Below are 14,341 nucleotides of genomic sequence, written 5' to 3'. Positions count from 1 at the left end.
AAAAGGAAGTTACATACTTCTAACATACAACAGCTCAGTGTAAAATTCTCATTTCCAAAAGGAGGAATAGGAGAATAAAAATCTAGCTCTGAAAACTGTAAGGAAAATACTGAATTTTTTCTCTATAAGTCCGTCACCTATGGAGGGATGTCATGGGATAAGAACCCCAGAAGACTTGAGAACTCCTTTGTTTTTAACATTGCTGGTAGCCTTCATAGCCTCTTTCTAGGGTTAGGAGGCTGTATTCACTGCATTCAGCTTTACTTAAGAGATGCTCCACATTCTCAGAATTGCTCACTGATATAATTGTCTCCATTCAAATTTTGGTTTAATTTTCATGGCTTCAAGTATTGGCTGTTGAGAGCACATAACTTAGCCTCCAAGGCTTTGCATTGAAATCTGGTTCTCTCTGAGCTCACAACTCTTGCATTTTTCATTGCTGAAAACCAAGCATCACAAAGATGATGCCATGTTTTGCTACCAGAGAAACAGTAGGTGGCCCCCTTCAGGTCTTGGCTACAGTTGCCTCTGAGTGTCTATGTGGCTGAACCTGGTGATTCTCTTTCCTATACAGCTCTAAATAATCAGGGTGCTCAGGAGCTCTATTAATAAACTAAAGTTTTTCAAAGGGGTCTACATTGGTATAATCCTTAGGCAGTGATGGGTGGGGTCTGGCCATTTCTTTGGATGCCCTATAAGCATTGTAACTGTTGTCGTGATGTACAATACTTGGCTGCTTTTTAATACAAAGTTTTTCAGCAACTGTATTCTTAGCCACAAGTTTGTCCACACTTTATTTCTAGTCAAATTCAACATTTTCACAACTTTGAACTTCACATTTTGATCCTGATTCTCACTATATTTCTGAATGAAATCCATCCAAAATATCCATGCTGCAGCCTGAATGCTGCTTCTCCAGGTTAATTAGTAGCTACATTTAAATTAAACCTCATAAAAAAATCTTCGGACTGTGCAAAATGAGGGCAAATTTATTGTCAGAATGTATCACAAAAAATTTCTACTTCAGTTTCCAATACAGTACATATTATTTATTGAAACCTGATGAGTCTGGTGTTCACCAATTACTTTCTCTCATAATTATTCTTCTCAGCTTCCACACGTATCTCCCACCAAGTATCTCTTTACAACAGTCCAAAGCTTCTTTCACTGACATCTTCAAGTCTTGCTAGTTTCCTGCAACAAACTTGGCAAATACTATTGAACTACATCCTCAGATACATTCACAGCAGCAACCAAACTTCTCAGTTAAAAATTTTTCCAGTATCAGTCAATTTCCTATGGCTAAGACAAATATCTGTCACCCATAGGAGGAAAGGTTTATTTTGGCTTATGGTTTCAGAGGTCTTAGTTCATAACTGTTCAGTCAGTTTTAAGGCTGAGACAGTGCATGGCCGAGAAAGTACTCATCTCATATCCAGGAAGTAGAGAGTGAAAAGCAGAGAAAGGGACAAGAATATAACCTCATACTTCATGTCCTATTGATCCAATCTCCCCATAGCTCACTCAGTCAGGAAGTCATTGATGGATTAATTCCCTAATGAGGTTAATACCTGAATGAGACAATCATCTTGAGAGTTTGGGGGTGACATTTTAGACCTAAGACATAATAATAATAATGTTGCATACAAGGCATTCAATATTTATAACAAAATACTAAAAATGACCTCCTCCAACTTTTGCATATTGCATTAGGAGGGCATGACTTCTGGCGTTGTTGTAATCATCTTGTAATAGGGACAGTAGTAAGAAAAAAGACATTGAGAATGGTGGGACCATATATTGCAAGACATCATGTATTGTTAGATATTATAAGTCCACCGAGTCCAATTAATGTTAAACTAGATTATCTGAGTGTTAACATTTTATAACATCTCTTAGTATAGTTTTATTTTAAGTTATCGTAATTCAGGCTTTCTACTTTTAAATGTAGAGCAATCATAAAGAAATTGACTGATACAAATTACTTAGCCAAATAAAAATGGGAAGGAGAATACAACAAGGGAAACTTTAGGATAAAGCTGGAGATTTTACATAATAGAAATATTTAGCAAAACAAAAACTGTGTGCATGTGTGTATCATATTTATGTGATACATATATATATATATATCATAAATACACAATACACATCGATATGTGTGTGTCAGTAAAATTACCTCATTTTCTATTGATTGAGAAAGTGAAAAGCCAGATTATAGCTAGAATCTCTTGCACAGTGATATAGGTAATATGTTGAAGCTATAAGATACGAGTGTTTGGCTGTAAATATTTTTCCAACTAGGGCTATTTCATTTTACTGTCAGTATTTTACTGTGAGTTCACATGATTTTTATAGTAATTAAAAACTAGATTAAAAATCACTGTTTTCACTTTTATTATAATAGTAAGGCAGAGGATTGCATGTATTATTACATTAAATTTTCACATTACTTAAATTGTACCTACTGAGTAGTACACCCCACTTATTTTTTCTTTTGTGCTCCATTAACCAGTTAAATCTTTTCTTATCAGAAGTGATTTTATCAGTATTATTCTTCACCTGTTAGCCTGTAGTGTCTGGTCTTTGTAGATACATGTGTATGTTTATATATTTAAGTACAGAAGTGAACCATTAAAGAATATTTTCTATTATTTTTAGTTTTCTCAGTGTTTAGATTTTAAATTTAGTACTGTTCATTATGACAGTGTGATATTTATAATTCATTCACTGTAAATTATATTGAAATTAACACTTTATTTTTTAAAAATGTGTATCCTCAGGTAAAGTATTGGCAAAGAAAAATTCAAAGTAATTATAATACTGTGTTCATTCACATCATCTTCATTCTGAGATCTTTTCAGCTCGACATGATATCCTGCAGGATTTGACATCTCAGTGGAGCAAAAGGCTACATTCATATGTAGGATATAGGAAATGAAAGTTTTAATCAATAAATTACACTTCACTCCAGTCACCCACTTTGCAGTTTTAGATGATTTAGATGATAATTTGTAGGTTGGTGTGCATAGCATTATGGTAAAGCAGCAGATAATGACACTAATTGTTATGTGTGGAAGGCAGAAAGAATTTACCACTTGGATTGGGAAGGAAAATCAAACTATATAATGAGCCTCAGTTCAGAGTTTATAGTTGCTTGTTTTCTTCTTGAAGAATTCAAACTGTTCTTCCACACAGGAAAATCAAATTTTAAGTGTTTTCATTTTATATAATTAAAATGTGAAAAGGAACATATTGAAATGGTAAAATGTGGGAAGAATACCAGATCAGAGTGAGAATTTTATCTGTTTACTGCAGATTTTGCTTTGGCATTTTGTAGTATAAATTAGCCAGATTTAAGAAAACTACCAAAATTTAGATCATACTATTCAAGATATGTACAAATATGTATGGTAGTCATAATGAACTTGGTAAAACTTGAATCTCTTGTTCTGATATTACTAAAGGAAAGCAAATGAAAATTTTCTTAAACATAACTTTTAAATAAAATGTCTCAGCTTCCAATTATATTTGGATTAGTAACTTTACTGATACAATAATACTTTATATAGATATACAGATCCTGTTATTGCAATTCTAAAACCTAGGTATCTTTTTGACTATTTCCCACTATAAATTTATTGTTTCCTAAGTGAACTAGAAATGATAATTACAAGAGCTGTCCTGCTTATCAAGTTAATGTAAAATTGGGATACAAAGAAAAATAATACTATTATGATATGAAATTGTTATTATGAGATAAATTGTGTCCCGCTGAAATTTATTTGTTGCATCTCTAAACACAAGCAGGACTGTGCTTGCAGTTTAACCTTTAGGAATAATTAAAGGAGGAGGAGTCATGCAGAGAGCAGTAGATCTGACAGGAAGTTGTCCTTCTAGGGAGAGAAAGAAACTTCTGAAAGCTCTTTCTCAGCACACATATAGGAAAGACCACTAGAGACTTTTCAACAACTTGGGTCTACCCAACCCAGGAAGGGACCTTGCGGGAAATCAATGCTGACAGCATCTTGATCTCTAACTTCTGGCCTCAGGAATTGTAAGAAAATAAATTTTTATTTACGATACCAGATTTCTGATATTTTGTTATGAGATCAATTGCAGACAAAGATAGTTTTTATTAACCTGTCATATTTAGAATACTTGTTATGATAATTGTGTGTATATGTGTGTATATTATATATATATATATATATATATATATATATATATATTATTCTTTCTTCCTTACAAGCTCTTTGGTGTGCTTTCTTTCTGTTATTTTCAATCTCTGTGCTTGAAGGAGAGACTACTACACAGACATAGAATAGTGTTTTCAGATTTTAGGGATAAAAATTATCTATATTACAAATAATTGGGAAACAATTAGATATAAGAACCGCATTTGGGAATCCAGCAACAAAATATCTATATCTCTATGGAGAATTTGTCAGTGAACATTGCTTCATCCATCACAGTTTATGACTCATGTGGCAACAAATATCTATATAGGACTATATATGAAGAAATCTCAGTTCCCATCCTAAGGCATTCTCAGTAAACTCATCCAACAGCAGCTTGAAAGAGTTCCAGATAGCCTTGTAAGCTTTGAAAAGTCAGAGTGATTAAAGAAATAGAAGCATAGACTAAGAGGGACTGGAGCAAAGAAGAGGATATTTAGACCCAAAGATGCCACTGACTTTTGTGCTCTCCTAGCAAATGACAGGTAGACAAACAATGACTAGAAAGGATTTGCCCACTAACCCCTTTCTCTGTAAGGAATCCTATCAATGCGAACCTTAATCCACTCAGATTCACTTTTCCGAAAAGTAAGACAAGTAGGTTTACAATATAAAGAAAAATATGACTCTGGCACAGCTGAGTTTGATGCTTCTAAAGTTGTATGTTTCAAGTGTGAGTTTTTGTGTAACAATGCATTATTTTATGCATTGTTTTATGCAAAAGTAGGGTATGATTGAATATTCTGATATGATTCCTTTTCAGATGTTTTAATATTTTATGTTTTTGCATAGAAGATTTTTTCTTCATTGAATTGGCACTATTTAGATATACATAGTCATGGCTTCACATAAAGAATTTGTTACGGTATGTGATATATCTTGCTTGTTTTTCCCCATTCCTCTCCCTCTCTTCAACTCCTTTTCCCCTCCACTTATACAAAATCTTTGTTTCCATTTTTTCCCCTTCTGTTATCTTTTTCTCTCTTCCTCTTTTCCTGCTCCCCTCTCTGTGGTTCACCTTCCCATTTTAAATATATCTGTCCATTTCCCAACATCTATTTATATTTTGATCCTTATTTACACTTTCAGTTTTTCACAACAGAGAAACAGTGTGATATATAGACATATGTGTCCAATTTATTTCACTTAAGAGGCTCAAGGTACATCCATTTACCTAGAAATATTTCAATTGTATCCTTCTTTATAGTAGAATAGTACTCTAGTATAAAAACATACCATATATTTTCTCTATCCATCCATCTGTTGATGGGCACTTAGGTTGTTTCCAAGATTTAGTTATTACATATTGTGCTGTCGTAAACATGTTGTAAACATGTGTGTGTATACATCACTGTAGTACTATGGTTTTAATACTTTGGGAAGGTTCCAAAAGGTGAGTGACTGGGTCAAGTGGAATCTCTAGTTCTCATTTCTTGAGGAATATTTACACTGGTTTCCACAGTGTTTGTACCAGTCTACACTCCCATCAGCAGTGGTAAAGGGTTGCTTTTTCCCCACTGCCTTGAAGTACTTGTTATTGTTTGATTTCTTGATAATAGCCATTATTTCTGGGGTGAGATGAAATATCAGGGCTCTTTTAATTTGCATCTCTTGAAAGACCAGTGATGCTGAACATTTTTTTCATATGTTTATTTGCTATTTGTACCTTTTCCTCTGAGAAGTGTGTGTTCATTTTGATACCTATTTTGAATTGGGTCTTTAATTTTGGGGCTCTTATTTTTTTTTTGTTCATTGTATATTCTGGATGTTATTTATTTTAGGAATAGCTAGCAAATGTTTTCTCATATTCTGTGGATTATCTCTTAACTCTATTGGTGATTTCTTGTATTGTGCAAAAGCTTTTAAACAAGAAGGGATCTCATTTGTTCATTCTTTGAACTATTTCCTTGTATTAATCTTTTTTTAATAAAGTCTTTGCCTACACCTATATGCATCTTCAAGAGTTTTACTACTCTATCTTCTAGTAGACTTAGCATTTATATTTCAATATTTAGATCTTTAATTCATTTCAATTTTAATTTAATCTATGATGAAAGATGTGGTCTAATTTTAATCTTTAGCGTGTGTAAAACCATTTTTACCAGCAACATTTATTTAAGAGGGTATTTTCCAGTGGAAGTATTTGGCTCCTTTGTCTAAGATAAGTGGCTGACTGTGTTTGGAGTTGTTTGCATTTTCTGATCTGTTCTAGGATCCTCTGGTTTGTTTATTCTTTCCATGCCATGCTGTTTTTATCATGATAGCTTTGTGTTATAATTTCAAGTGAGAAATTATAGCCCTTCCCTTTGCTGCTTTTTCTATTCTAGGTCTCTTCTGGTTCCAAATGAATTTTAGGATTGTTTTCTCTAATTCTGTGAGGTATGCTGTTAGTATTTTGATTGGGATTGAATTAGATCTGTATAGTAATTGTGGAAGTATGGCCATTACTATATTGTTTTTTTTTCTATACAAGAACAAATTCTGCCTTTCCATTGTCTGACATTTTATTTATTCTCTTTTTTCAGAGTAGTTTTCAACCCTCCTATTTAGTATATTTCTAGAAACATTAGTCAGAGCAATTAGATAAGAGGAAGAAAATAAAGCAAAGACAGGAAAAAAAAGGAATTTAAATTATTTGTGGATGACACGATACTCTACATAGAAGACCCCCAAAATTCCACCAAAAAGCTTCTGGATTTAATAACTAAATTCAGGAGCATAGCTGGACACAAAGTTAACTCTCAAAAACAATAGCATTCCTGTTCACAAATATACACACTGAGAAACAAATTAAGGAAGCCACACCAGTTACAATAGCATTGGAAAAAATGTAACAGAAACTAATCTAACAAAGAAGATCAAAGATTTTTATACAAAATTCTTTTACATCTTTTATCATATCACTTGTCATTACCATATCCTGTTCTCCGCTTAGTACTATCATAGTATGTTTTAGTTAGTTCATATTTGAAATTCTTTGTTATGCTTTCTTGGCATTCCAATTTATTTCTAGATTCATTTCAATGAACTGCCATTCTTAGTATTCTGCTAGACAAAAATTTTCAATGTTTACCCTTACCTAATTTTTACATTGTATTGTGTGTCACCTACATCTTACCATTTCATGGTTGACACCATAAAATATTTTATTAATACTGACACAAATCGTTTTCTAATTTCACTGTTGTAATAAAAAGTTTTTGGTAACTGAAACCACAAATCCTATATCTTTAATATTTTTATCTTTGTTTTTCCAACCTGGTTCAATATTTTCTTCTTTCTAAAGACATATTGATTAGCTGTTTATTTAATGTCATTGAGTTAGCCATACCTTCTTCTCTGACTTATCAAGCTTAGCATACGTTTTACTCGGTTTTACGTATGTTCCTTAACATTCTCACACCTGGGTGCACACTGATCTATTATTTTCATGTATTTTCTTGCTTCCTCCTCTTCTAAAAAGGTCAGCTATGAGACTACACTCACTATTCTGTGTTCCTGACCTTTTAGTAGGTGGGTAGCATCCCATTATAAAGATACACAACCCTATGATTAACTAATCCTTCAATAATAAAAAAATTTTCATTATATAAATTTTTATCCAATAAGTTAGTCTGAAAGTTCGTTAAAACAGAAAATTTTATTTTTCATGTAATCCAACATTTACTATTAGGTAAGCTATTCTACATGTGTTTTCTAAGGTTCTGAAATCTCAAGTTCTATTTCTTGGTGTTAATGTTAGCACTATTTCTTGAGGTAGGAATCATGTATTTTTCTTTGCATGCATTTTAAAAACCTCTAATAACACTAGGTGCTGACAGGAACTGTTTTGTAGAAAACATAATTTGATTCTAAATATCTGGTTTTGTGACTTCATTTTTACATTTGCTCTCTGATGTACCTTGAAAAGGCCATTAAGTTTATTTTTATAGCTGCACATATAGCACATGACTGTAATTTCAGTACTCAGGAATCTGAGGCAGGAGGATCATTGCAGGTTTGAGCCTAGTCTGGGCTGCATTGTAAGTTCAAATCTAGGTTGAATTATATAGCAAGACCCTGTCTCAAAAATAAAGTAATAAATATGCCTGTTATTCCCCATCTATAAGAGAAGAACCCTGATGTTTATCTCATAGAAAACCTTGGTGGCAAGGTTATATGATATTTTTGAAAAGCAAATAATTTACTGTACAAATAAAATGTAATTTATGTTACTAGAGTGGGTAATAAAGATTTAATCAATTAGATATACTTTAAATGGAAGTATGGATGAAAAATTATATCATAATATTCATATTCTTAATATTGAAGATTAATCTATGAACAATACAAATATTAACTATTTCTTGAGGTATGTGTTAAGCATAATGGGATATATAGTGATTTTTCCCCAAAAGATTTGTGATTTTTGCATTTATTCATTCAGTCATATCAGCATTATTCCATCCAGTGTGGAATCAAATAACATCAGAAGGTCATGATGCCAAAGACTTCCATTCTACAAAAAATGTATCAGCTATATAAGAGCCTATTATATCATGTTAGACAGTGATTATTTTTGAGAAATATTTTTTCTGTAATGAGTTTATAACATAAAAGTTATAATTCACTGCTCTAATCTGACAACAACATTTCAAAATACTTCATCACGTCAAATGGAAGCACAAACAGTACAGGATGGAAATACTAACACCTTGAAATTTACCTAAGCTTCCCACAGCTCTTCTTTCTAGTTTGTACAGCACATTCCCTTTTGTATATTTTCTGCCCCTCCCCCTCAAAAATCTAACTATGCTACTTGAATCACTTCTGTCCAACCATGTATAGCTTCTTTAAACAGAATCATGTTATTTCTAAGAATTCTTGTTTTAGTTAAGACACAGCTTTCTTTATTTAAATTGAACCTGTCTTCCTGACTTCTAAAATTTCATGTTTCATTTCTTAGATTTAATGTTCAACACTAATGTTAACGCTGATGTTGTTATTGTCACAAATGATTTGATGAGGTCTAAGAAAGTTGAATTGGAGCAGTTTGGGACCAAAGAAACGAAGAAATTCCATGTCCTGCTGCCTTTTTTTAGCCCAGTTTATGATGATGCTTGACATGGAATACCCAGATTCGGGTTTTCCATGTTACAATACTTATAAAATTAAAGATGCATCAAACAATCTCTTTTAAATTTTATCTCTTAAAAAGTGTCTCTTCAAATATTTATTTATTTGGTACCAGGGATAGAACTCATGACTTTGCCCTTGCCAGGCAGGTGCTATGCTGCTGAACTATATCCCTAGCTCCTCAAATTTTTAAAATGTAATTAAACTAGTCAACAGTTTTTACACAATACATTTTGAAAACTGAAGATGGTCTTGTAACCTTCGTGATGAATTGTGCTACAGAATACTGTAATCAAGTGAAAACATCTCCTGTTTCTTTGTAGTCATCTCTCTCCTAAATGTGATCCCTTACATTTCAGTCTGTAGAACTTTTCCTTTGTCAGATTTCATAAAAATTAAATCAAACAGCATAGATGCTTCTGCATCTTCCTTATTTGATTTATCCTCCTGTTCCTGAGATTCATCCATGGTGTTGCAGGAAGGAATAGTGGTCTAAGTCAGTTGAGGCTACTATTTCAAATCACTATGGACTGTCTTAAAAATTATTTCTCATAGTTCTGAAGGTTGAGATGTCTGAGATCAAGGTATCAACACAGGTTCTGGTAAAAGCCTTCATTCTAACTTGCAGGTATCTACCTCATTCTTGTGTCCTCCCAAATGAAGAACAGAGGAAAGGAAAACAAGTTGTCTTGTGTCTCTTATTTTATGGGTACTAAAATCATCAGAACATTAATATGTTTCAGGCTCTTACTCCATGAACCATCACATTGAGGTTTTAGGTTCCAAAAAGGCATTTTGGGAAGACACAAAACAGTACACAGCAGTAGTTGTTCACCATCATTATTATTATTGTTTAGTGATACTCTACTGAATGAATGAATCAGTCTGTGCATTCATCCACTAGTTGGGGAATTGCTCCAGCCTACCACTGGTCTCTTATATGAAGGTTCATATTCCAGTTCAACTCTTGCTTCTAATAGTTTCCCATGATTTTCATGTATGTTGCATCAAATTTTAGTTTTTTTTTCTTCCAGACTAATAGATCAGTTCTTCAAATAATTTTGTTTTTCCACTTTTTTGTGAGACTTTAACAAATTGTTGGTCATGCCTGTGCTTCAACCAATATTTTAATTTGCATGACAGAATCCGATACAATTTTTTTTGCCAGCTATCTTTTTGCCAACTATTTTTTCTAGCCTTTAATTTTTATCATAAGTTAAAATGTAGCTTCAAATTTTTCCTTAGAAATAAAACAGTTTCTATCACTTCTCAGAAACAGAGGTCGTTGGGAATCAATTTTTCTCCTTAGTATCAGCTTACATGTAGCTGGCTAACATTCACTAGAGTTTACCATTTATTTACAAAGCATTAATTATCTCTGTTAACATACATTATATAGAACCACTCACTACTATCCACATGTGCCATCCTTGCAGAGTATTTTACTACTGCTCAGTAAGAAATCTTCAATTGCCATTGCACATTTTTATTGTTACTGTCAGTTCTTTAGTGCCTTTTGGAACATACACCTGTTATTTATACTGGGAGATCCAGTGCCCACCTGCTCTTGCCTATGACATCAGCAATCTCCTAAGCTTCTATTTATTTTCTATTTCTCTTAAGATAATAGAAGCAAGAATAAATATAGGGTATTGTTTGGAATTATATGGAAGGACGGGAGTGACGCCACAGCTCCACTGTTCCTAGCATTACCCTGAAAACTGAGCTTGAAAATATGCTTTCTTATTTTATGGGTAGATTTGATAAATGCTATTTTTGACTCAGAATATGGAAAATTTCACCAGTGAAAGCATCTGCTGTCAAGTTGGATGTTTTTTTTTACATTTTGGATAATGTATAAAGAGGGTTATGCATATTTTCAATTTTCCTTTGCAAAACCAGATGCATAGGTGTGAGTTTTATTGTAGGAATTGTCCACTACATGTACATTTTGAAAATGCTTGGAATGAAGTTGTTCAAAATATCCTATGTTCTCATTGATTTCCTACTGTTCATGCTTTCTATACATGCATTGATATTCAAAATCCCCCACTGATCAAGGCCGAAAATAATCATGTCTCTTAAAATTACCAGCATCTCACCTGTTGTTTCTATTGACTTGTCCCAGCTACTGTAGAATTTGTGAGTGCATTTGAGGTAGAATGGAAGAAATTAAAAACAATAAGGGAAATTGAATTTTAAAATTACACTTTAAAAAACAAAACCAAACCAAGCAAAGCAAACAGACAACATCAAAACTCCAAAAGCTTCAGGGCATAAAATTTACTTATGCCTTTTTTCCTTCAGGAAACTCACTCAAAAAATTTCTAAAGATTTTAGAGAAACAGTAAAAGTGTAATTTGGGCACTAGATCTGTCCTTTCCTGTCACAGCTCATGACCCTGGCATGGCACAAAGGTTGAGATATTACTTTGAGTCAGTATCCAATTCAAACTTCAAGAAGGCCCCAAGGGTCTGCCCTTAAGCAAGACCCCACAACATGAGACAATCTCACAGAGACAGCTCCCACCTGAAGCTTCAGTGGTTTTTTAACTAATAGAACTGCGAAGAAAGGATAAAAAAACAAGAGAGTGATGTCCGGACAAGAATTCATATAGGAACCAGGGGAAGGTCAGTGTTTTCTGTCACATGATTTGATTACCTGATTGACCTTAAGGCCAACCTAAGTGGTAAATCAGAGTACAGGGAGGAGAGAGGTAGTGTTCACTCCTTACAGCAATGGGTTTTGATTCCAACTACACCTGTGCACAGCAATGGGTTTTGATTCTAACTGTGTACCTGTAGGTTTTCTTTTAATCTCAGCCATGCATTCTGGAAAGTTTTGGGTCTGTGGCTCTAAAAGTCCCTTATATTTATTTATTTATTTATTTGATATATTCACCTTCAAATACGTATAAATAGCTTGAATTCTGACATTGTCACCCAAATGTTTAACCCGACAAACAATAGGAACACACCTTCTACCCAGATCACTCATTTTTAAGAAACCTCAAGACCCAATAAATACACTCACTCTGTCATATAATATATATCTCATTTTTTCTTAGCAACATCTCTCCATTCTTGTGAATGTACTAAAATTCCTACCTAATAAACCCTTCATGTGCCTCTTACTGATGTATTCTGAAAACTCCTGCAATGAGAGTGAGGGAACTTCCAAATACTCTTTATTGTTTAGAGTAGGTTAGACAAAGGTCTCCTGTTATAGAAGTCTCCTCAGATCCATTTTAATGAAACACGGAAAAGAAAAAAAAAAACTGAATAATACTAATAGAACCCATGAGGGTAACACTCCTGTTCTGACGGCCTCCTACCTTTTCACCTTCTTTAGGATCATAGCCGCCCTCTCAGTCGTTTTGTCTTTGCTATATGTGAATACTTTGTAACCTATACTTCTGGCTCCAGCTCTCTCCCCTGCTGCGTTCCTCTTTTGATGATATTCAGAAGGAAGTGACAGTAGACAGGGGAATGCTGAGTGAGGGCATAGTTTATGAGAAAGAACAGAAAAGAATCCTGCATAGAGGAGGTACAAGAGGATTCCGAAGAAGCACCTGAATTGGGAAGATTTTATTAAGCACTCTGAGAGTGGACAAAGGAGCCGAGCATGTGCAGCCGAGCAGGTGTCTATTCAGCTATTGTTCCCTGTTTGCCTTGGATTGTAACAGTCTTTTGTCTCCTGCAGCTCTAGCTGTCTTCTAGGCTTTATCTCACTGAACTGTTATTTAACTTAGTCTCTCTTAGTCTCTGTCTGTCTGTCTGTCTGTCTGTCTGTCTGTCTGTCTCTCTTCGTTGTTTTGGTTATTATCCAGTGTGCCAGCTCCAGTAAACTAGTTGATTGTGGTAATCTGATGGATCCTACAATGAACAGAGTGTTTGAAAATGGTCCCAATGAGGCATGGAGCGAGTGTGGCGAAGCCTGACTGGCAAAATGGCCGTGACCTGCAATTTCCTGGGTCACATATTGGGGATGGTTCCCAAAGCCTTGCACATGGAATTCTCATGAGAATTCTAGCACGCTTTTGATAGGATGACTTAGACCGCATGCCAGCAAGGGAAATGTAAAACAGGCAGCCACCACTGAGTGTTTGCTAGCATGTCCCTTCATGCTAGCCCACTCTTTCCAATAGTGTGTATTTCTTCCCATTTTCCCTACTATTGATTGTCTCAAACATGTTCTACCTTTAATGTAAGAATTTGCTACTATTTAAACTTTTCTTAACCAGTTTTTTTTTTTTTTGCTCAGAACAGACAGAACTTAGAAATCATGTCTAGAAGGAGACTCTAGCACCCCAAAACTCAGTAACACCAACTGTTGCCATCAGAATGAGTCACTAAATTGTTGCTGAGACTATGTTTCTCACAGTTTCTTCCAAACAGTGATCAAGCACTTCAGGAACACAATGGAGGCCCTACTCCTGTGAACAGTGGAAAACCACTGATAGCTTGTTTTTACTCTTGGCCTTCTCACTGTCCTGACCACACTATCACCTCTGCAGTGCAGTCTAAAATTTCCTTCCTTTATTCCCACACACAAGAGACGGATTTGCATTATGATCTAATGTCTCTCCCAACTCTCCATGCTCTGTGAAACAGAAAATCTGGCCCCAGTAATCAATACCAGGGCAGGATTTTCACCAGTAATCAATACCAGGGCAGGATTTTAGATACTTCTGTCCATCCTCTGTTACTATCAGAGTCACCAATAGAAGTGCAACAGGGTCAAGCACTGAATGAAACAATGCTGTTTACTTAGAAGAGAGAGAAAGATCAACTTCAGTGGAGCCGTGTGATCCAGGTTAGCGGGTCTCCCAGGCAGGCGAGTAAGGCAGAGCAGTTGTTCTACACACACCTTTGCCATGCTGAAGCAGAAAGACCTTGACCTTTCTCTGAAATATTGGAAGCTGGTGGCATGCCTGAGGGCCATTGATTTACAAGCTTAAACAGAACAAAGAGGCAAGTACTGAGCCTAAA

The sequence above is a fragment of the Cavia porcellus genome, unplaced genomic scaffold (genome assembly GCF_034190915.1).
Source record: "Cavia porcellus strain 051 isolate PalLab524CR breed Dunkin Hartley unplaced genomic scaffold, mCavPor4.1 scaffold_4, whole genome shotgun sequence".
In the NCBI taxonomy this organism is placed as follows: domain Eukaryota; kingdom Metazoa; phylum Chordata; class Mammalia; order Rodentia; family Caviidae; genus Cavia; species Cavia porcellus.
The sequence above is the reverse complement of the archived record's forward strand: the minus strand, read 5'-3'. Positions refer to the sequence as shown.